The sequence below is a fragment of the Melopsittacus undulatus genome, unplaced genomic scaffold (genome assembly GCF_012275295.1).
Source record: "Melopsittacus undulatus isolate bMelUnd1 unplaced genomic scaffold, bMelUnd1.mat.Z mat_scaffold_789_arrow_ctg1, whole genome shotgun sequence".
Lineage (NCBI taxonomy): Eukaryota > Metazoa > Chordata > Aves > Psittaciformes > Psittaculidae > Melopsittacus > Melopsittacus undulatus.
In genome coordinates, this window is record NW_022994595.1 from 4,659 (window position 1) to 12,878 (window position 8,220).

The following is an 8,220-nucleotide window of genomic DNA, read 5'->3' on the forward strand; positions in this document are numbered from 1 at the left end:
CTTAAAAGAGGCATGTGAATGGGAATGGTATATAGCCCCAAAAATGCGTACCATTAGTAGTAGAAAAAGCACCATTGGAACTCTTCTGCTTGAATAGAAGACAGAAAATCTTGTGCGTGTTTGCAAACAAGAATAAAATCTGTTAAACAGATCTGTTGCACATAACTTGGAACATATCATTTAGTATAGTAACTCCTGCAATTAATACACTAATAGGTGGTTTATTAAAATCCTAAGTACAAGTCGTTTTCAGTATGTGCATTACATTGGATCTCCAGGGCTATTGAGTGAAGAGTTTTGTAATGGGCTGATCTTGCATAACAGCTTAATTCTAAAATCCTACTGTAAAAGGCATGTATTCTTATGTAAAAATCATTATGGCTGTACTCCTGTTAAATATGGAAATAGTAGGCCATCTGATAAGCCCGTTTATAATGAGCATAAAGCAGTGTTGGAGTAAGAGTACACTTAAAATTAATGTGAAAAGTCTGTTTCTTTAAGCCTGTGGAGGGGCTGTCACTAGTAACATGAAATATTTTTCAATTCACTGGGTGGGAGGGTGGAGGATGGTTGCATACAAACGAGACCACAAATTGTTGAGAAGACACTAGTCCTGAGCAAGATAATACACAGAAACCAAGATGGAACTTGGTTTGGGAAATGAAAATAGTAGTAAGAAGTTCTAGGCTCTTTACTGCCATGATACCTTCAGATCATGATGGCAGCCCTGGAGGTCAGCATTATGGCACTATTTCTTACGCATGGCAAACTGTATACATTCTGTATGTATGCAGTATTTAACATAAGCTTAAAGTTTGTAACTGTAATAAGCTTAAAACTGATCCTGGACTGTACAAATAACTAATACTGAAAATTTATAAAAAATAATTTGCCTTAGAAAGGATTCTCTTTTCTATTCTTGTCTGGTAAGTTGCTGGCCTAAACAATATTTTTTATTTTTTAAGTTTCATTACATATATCTATGTTAAAGTGATGGTTATATGGCCATGGTAGAGATTTTTCCACTCTATAGCATTTCTGTTCCTACCTGGCTTTTCTTGCTCAGTTACATCTTACTCTTTCAGAGACCACTGCATTTCTGTATTTTTATTACGTAACTCTTTTATGCTGCTTACTGTTTACACAGCTTTCTGGTACAGTGTAGGTTTGTTTTTGTCCAGGGAGGTTCTCAGCACTCACATTTTCCTCTTTGTATACCAAAAACTAATTCGAGGAGCCTGCTTTGATTTCTAAGACAGGGGTGATATGCTGGCCGGATAGACTGGAGAAGTATGTGGAGGATTAACATTAGACTCAAAATGAGAAATACACAGGAACTCTGGACTCAGGCTTGTATCAGATTCATGTTGCAGTCAAAAAGAGCACCTCCAGTAGGAACAAATGCAAAATTTGGAGTCATGCTTGACTTGAGGAAATGATAGTTGTGCATCTACTTTATGAGTCTTTCCCTATTAAAACAGGGAAAGGGGTGGAAATGCAGCTGGATCCAATGAGAAATTAAAAGAATTGGAAGAAAAAAAAACTAGGAAATCTCTATTGCCATCTGTTGAATTAAGAGGTAAAGCTTAATACAACAACTAAAACAACTTAACACATTGTATACTTGATTCAAAGAACTTGCCTATTACATAGCATTAAAATGCTGTTTCTTTAAATCTCTAAGTTTCCATACTTGCCTTTTGAGGCTGTAGAGATACTTAAGCTTTATATTAAAAATACATTTCCAAGTAACAGCTTCTGAATTAATATGATGACAAAGAGAATCTCTTAACAGCATCTTTTGTCAGAGGTTGTTCAGATCCTGAATCTAATCTGTTCAAGAAAACTGCTACCTAAGTTCTGTTACATTAATAGGACAGATACCATTACAAGAAAGAGCTGTGGAAGCTGTAAGTGGGCTACAACTACTGTACGAACATTGCTTGGAGTGACATGTTGTGTCAGGAGAGAAGCACTGCTCCTAGCATGTCTCCTGGTAAACTTCGCTGTTCCTCTTATTGCTCTCTTTCATATTTTTCAGCTTCTCAAAGTGAGTTTTACTAGGTTTCATAAGGGGAACCAATAAATCCAGAGCGGGATGGACAGCACTGCAGTCTCTCTCATGCTCAATTTTATCCTTACTTTGTGACAGCAGTCTTCATGCTGTCAGTTACCTTTTGACTTTTAAGACAAACTCTCAAGAACCTCTTGAGAGTTCTTAGAGAACAGCAAAATACAGAGGTACTCAAAGGACTGGCTGCAGAAGTTGTACTGTCAAGTAAAATATAGCTTACTGGATTTATGGGACAACTATCCCCAGGGTTAAATGGGATGAAGCATCAGTTAGTTACCTGAAAATTACTATTGAAATCGTATTTATAGAGTGGTAACTTTCTTTTCACATACTGCAGTATTGTCATGTTTAGGTTTAACTCCAGTACAGACAAACATGTAAGCAGAGTATTTATTAAAATATTGATGGCGCTTGCTAACCCTTTAGGAATGTGCTACAACTGGCATACTACTTAACTTGTAAACATTCTCTATTTTCTTGTATATTAACAGAAAGGGCTTTATAGCCTAAAGAAAAAAGCAGTGAAACCAATAACAGGAGCTGCCATTATATGTTTTTCCACTGAAACCAGAAACAAGGGGATCATTTATACTAAAGTCTATTTTTCCTTGAATAGGCTAGATTGTTTCACAGTCATGCAATATGTCTTAATCACAGGGTGAGGAAGGAATCTTTTCCTGTGTAATAACTGCACTTTATTTTGCACTAAAGTTTTTCATCCTGCTAGATTGGGTGGTAAACCACACTCCCTAGAAATACTGCGTTAAGGTCAACTGCAGTTTATCATTCAACTAAGCAAATATGCATTTAACACTGAATTGGTTTTGTATCATTACTGTTCCATCAGCATATAGGTGTGATAATTGTTAGAGAAGAAAATGTCTTGCACTTGACTTGTAAACTAACCTGCTTGCAATGGAGGTATATTCTTTCTACTATGCCCTGATCATAAAGAGCTTACTGAAAAATTCAGCTTAGAAATGTTTCAGTTGCACGTTTGATTTTGTAGCAAGTCTGCAGCTTTGGATCACACTGTTTCAGAGCTACAGAAGGTCAGACTAGACAAATTGCCTTTTGCTTACCATTTCTGTATCTCTCCCTCTACCTCTTGTTACCATATGGTTACATCTCCTTCAACTTGTGTCAGTTTAACTTGAAAATAGATTACAAATAAACTTACTTTTTTTGTCTGGATAGTTGTGCTTTTACTGTTCTAATTTGTGATGTACTTAAAGTAAACAGGTAAATTGCATCTGTAATAAACTGGGGCAGCAAACATAAACAGATATATTGGAGTGCAGGATCTAGTTTTAATTTATTTCCTTTCCAGTATTGACTCATTCTCTCGATTTAGTAAGATGATCCTAAATTTATCCAATGTTTAAAATTGAATTCTATACTTAAGGCTTTCCTGGTATAAAATAGTGAAATAAGTCAAAGTAAGGTTGCTATGTGCCAATATGGTTGCTGAGAAAAATGACAAGCCACTGGGTAGAATCTTAACACTAGTTAACTAGTAAAGCCAGTCACCATTTTCTGTAAATGGGTACCTTTACATGACCTTATATATTTCAACCAAAAATGCTTCCATCTTTTGTCAAAATAAAGCCAAGGAAAAATACAATTCAGTGCTTAACCCAGGTCTCGAGTTCCTTCCTGCATATGCTTTGGAGAACCTGAACCAGCCATGCAGGGTTTTTTATCCTTTCTTAAAAATCCCACTTAAATGCCTGTGGGGTGGGCAGAATAAATTGCACCACCTCAGTTTAACAATATAAAATGCCCCAAGTTCTGCTTGATTTCAGTTCTCTACTAATTGTGAAGCAGCATGCTTCTTCAATGCCAATGTCCTGTAAGACAGGGACACACAACTCCTGGCGCAAGGTTTGCTGTATTGCTGCTCCTTTCCAAGACCAAGCCACAACCAAGCACATCCTTTGGCTGATACTCTACTTTCTAGCTGCTAGTGCTTCAGCATCATCTCATGGATCGGCATCATCATCTCATGCCTGTACTGATCTCTAGTTCTTATGGTTATGCATGTACCATGAAAATACACTGCTCTGCCAAGTACACAAGAGTGTTTCTTTTTAGGGGTTTGGATTTCAGGAATTTCTCTGTAAAAGGCCAGTTCCTTAAAACTGAAAACAGTTTTGTCAGAATCACAATTTAGAACCTGTTTAAATAGTTTAAAAATAATTAAAACAACAAAAATAGCTACAAAGTGATACTGTTTTGTATCAGTCTCACCCCTGACCGGGGGTGATGTTAATGCAATATAATCGACTAGAGCTACAATTAATTCAAAGGCTTCATTTTCTGTAGACAGAACGCATATGCATGTTTTTGAAAGATGTAAGAATGTAAGGTCTAAGACATAAAATAAGCAATAGTTAAATTTAGAAATATATAGGGATTTGGTTTTGCTTTTACACATTTTGATTAGGCTTCTAAAACATCAAGAAAAAAAGAAGCCCTTCAGCTGTACAGAATTCTTTCTTCAGCCTTGTTTGACTTCTGAAGCAACTACACAGACTTGTGCAATATCAATCGTACTCATATGGTTCTCTTCAAAAATGTGTCTGTAAGTCTTAGGCCCGAGACACTCTAGAAGAGGAAAATATATAAAAGAGTTATTAAAAGAATTACAAAGCTTATAAAACAGTTATTTTATAACAAAACTATGCTATAAAAACTTACTTGCAAACCCTGCACTGAAGACAACAATGTAAGTGCAAGATGGAGGGATGAGCTTGGGTGCAGCTTTCCAAGTTGCCTTCCTGAAACTCCACACCAGTGGATGGAATTTGTATTGCACATTTCTAAAACCAGATCCATAGTCCTTTCACTGCTAGAGGAAATCATAAATAAAATATACCTGTGGGCTTTTTCTAAACACTCAAGTAAAAGTTGATTATTATTCAGGTTACTATTAATCAAGAATTTATAAATGATCATAAGACATCAAGCAAGATTTATTCTGATGTGCAGTAATGCAATTGCATGTAGCTTTGTCTGACACAAGTGTCCGGCTACAGATTTAGCAATACTGGATAGCATAATACTGCTCACATTTTGGATGGAGGACAAGGTTTTCAGGATTAGTATCTGAAGAACCAATACATGCTTTAGTCCCCTGGCTTCAACTTCTATTTAGAATTATGTATATGTCACTCTTGTATCCTTCCATAAGGGGCTACTGTAGAGCCTAGTGTAAAACACAGATCAAGTCAAATGAGTAGAGGACATACAAAAGACTACAGTGACAATGTCCAACAAACATTCGAGCAGTGATTGCAAAACTAGCCATAAAATCAGACTGGATAGAAAATGGCATTACTTATTCTGATAAAATTACTTTTAATTAAAAAAATCCTATGTAAACACTTATTTATTGTTGGGTTACCTAATAAGAACCAAGATGATTTGTGATTTAAGCATGAGGTAAATCTTAAAGAATACTGCAGCCAGTTCCATGTTACTCCACTAGAAATTTTTGGCAATCTCCTAGTTCAAATAGTATTAGCAGATCATAATGGGAGGGGTGGCTACTTTGTTTCCTTGGTTTTTGAAAATCATTGTAATCCAAAAGATGTCTTTCAAGTAGTTTTCATGTTGCTGTAACTCATCGTAAAGTCCAGGTTTGAGTTGTTGCAGGAGAAAATACAGAAAGATGAAACGAAGACAGTGACAACTTAACCCGCTCAGAAAAAACACAAGAATCACACAACATCATTACCTGCAATTTGTTACTTTACATGTAATGTCAAAAGGTTCTTCCAAATTTACGGTGTCTGGTATTGTCTCCAGAGAAAGCCTTACATCACCATAGCCAGGAGCCTGAGAAGGTACAAGAGTGTATATTCTCATATGCTGGATAGTGAAGTTGAAGTTTTTATTACTCAAGTTTTCATTTACTGCAACAAGATGGAATAGAGGAATGTGAAGAAAGAAGATTGCCCCTTTGTGCTTTTGATTTTTACCAGAACACAGCACTGCTCCATCCACTACTGATGATCATGTTCTTGATAGATTTAACAATTAAATAGACAAGGATGATCTTTATTACTAAGTAAGTTTTTCAGATAGTTCACATCCTTAGAATTTGAATACCCAAATACAGTTTCAGATCAGCTTCATTCTAAGACCTGTAGGCAGGTAACAAATATACTAAGGACAACATAAGTATAGTTTTCCTGCATAAACCACCACTGTTGCACATCCTGAGAAAAGAAAGATTGTTCATTCCCCCTGTCATGTCAGTCCACCAATCCTCTGGCAAAATAATTAACTGCCACCAATCAGAAATGCACAATATGAACAGTGGTCAACTACCCAATTCTGTCAACAGCCGAACACATTTAATTTGTTCGACTAATGTGTGTGATATCCTAGTTACTACCAACCATGGCTGATTCAAGCCTGTAACATGCAGCTAAAAAAACTAGATTTTCAATCCCCACAATGACAGGTGGTAAGAAAAAAAGGGAAAAATTTGCCCTGCCTGACAAGGCTTAGTTGTGACATGTGTGACAGGGGTGCTGTACTAAAAGTTACATTTACAGCTTGATTAAAAGATAAATCCAGGAAAGCCAGTGACTGGCAGGCTGGGTACAGGCTATAGTCACACACAGTTCATTACAGACTGAAGACAGACGACATTTTGGAAAGCATATTAAATTGCATGTTAGTGTGATCAAAGGCATGTTAAACTGATTGAGACTTCAGACCAGTCAATCAATGTAAGTTTGGAACCTTTAAAAGGAAAAGTAATTAGCCAGCACTGGAAAAAGGCACACATTTTCTGCTGTGTTAGGTGACAGGAAGAAATCTACTTGAAAACTTAGTTCCCTAAACAATATGTAGTTTTCCATAAGGTTAGGGTCTTCTTTTAAGAGACATAGTAAGAAAAAAAAACAACAAACAAACAAAAAACCCCAACAAAACCAACCAGCAATAAAAGCAGTATTTTATAGAGTAAGATTAGCAGCAATTCACCAAATCAAGACAAGGATCAGAGCAGATGAGAAGGCCTAAACCAGTACATCTCTGTTGGCCTTAATAATGAGATAGCTGCAAGAACAGATGGCTAGAGGTAAAAGCCACACAGTAACCCCAAAAGGACGAACATTGTTTTCATCAAAAAATAAGATTGCTCAGAGTATGGAATCAGCTGAACAATTCCTTGCTTGTGCTACTCAAGAATAATGTTAACATCACTTGGACTAGTCATAGTCTAGTCCTGGACTGAATGCCTATAAGCAGGTGAACCACCCTTGGCCACACTGTGGACATGCATCTGCCTCTTGTAACATTGCCCCCCAAAAGAATGGCAGTTGTGACTTTCAAGACCACTCCACAAAAAACCCCAGATTACGGTAGGAAATTATCCAGGTTACTTGTTTCAAAAGTGCATTACTGATCTGAACCAAACAATGACAGAGGGGCACAGTAAGGTAAAATTCTAGACCTATGGGGGAAACACTGGTTATCAGACTAGTAAATTGATTAGGAGGAAGTGATGGAAGGTGAGAGGAGCCTAGAAATGAAATAATCTGACAGCACTTAAGATGAGAGGGTGTTGCACTGCAGCTCAAAGGGGAAGAAAAACCCAAACTATTTGCTGCTTTTCCAAAGACAAGTTTTTGCTCAAAATTCACAAAATAGCTCATGTTTCTCTATTAATCACTAGCACAAAACAATGATGGATGGACTAAAACTAATCCTGGAATGTGGAAGTGTGTGAAATCACCAATGTTTCAAGTCTGATTCTCAAAAGTTCAACAAGAATGGGATGCCAAATGAGAGAATACTGATTTAAAGAGAGGAGGTAGGGAGAAATCTGTCTTTAAAGAGAAGTGATAAGAAAGATCAGTTGAAAATTAGATAGTTGTTAGTTTAAAAACAAGTAACAAGTTTCAAGTTAACAGGAGTAACTAAGCTTAGGAAAACGAGCGGTTTCTAATTTAATGAACTTATACAAATACTTAACACCTCAATTAAAAACAAAGAGCAAGTTTTAGCAACTTAGCCATAAATTTCTAGGATCCAGATTTGCTTGCTTAGTTCCAAGCCACAGTGATTTCCATACAGAATTGCTTAATTTACTAGACTATAGGGCAGGGAGGAAGAGCAGAGGCAAGAAA

The 8,220-nt window shown here is 36.6% G+C and overlaps 1 long non-coding RNA gene across 1 annotated transcript; it reads right to left on the minus strand.

The window, feature by feature from the left end:
- Window positions 1-4,637: 4,637 nt before the first annotated feature.
- LOC117438931 (uncharacterized) lies at window positions 4,638-5,915 on the minus strand. Its single transcript, XR_004551092.1, has 3 exons — window positions 5,814-5,915; window positions 4,775-4,925; window positions 4,638-4,681 (listed from the first exon to the last, which is right to left on the minus strand). It is a non-coding gene; the product is annotated as an uncharacterized lncRNA (long non-coding RNA).
- Window positions 5,916-8,220: the final 2,305 nt, after the last annotated feature.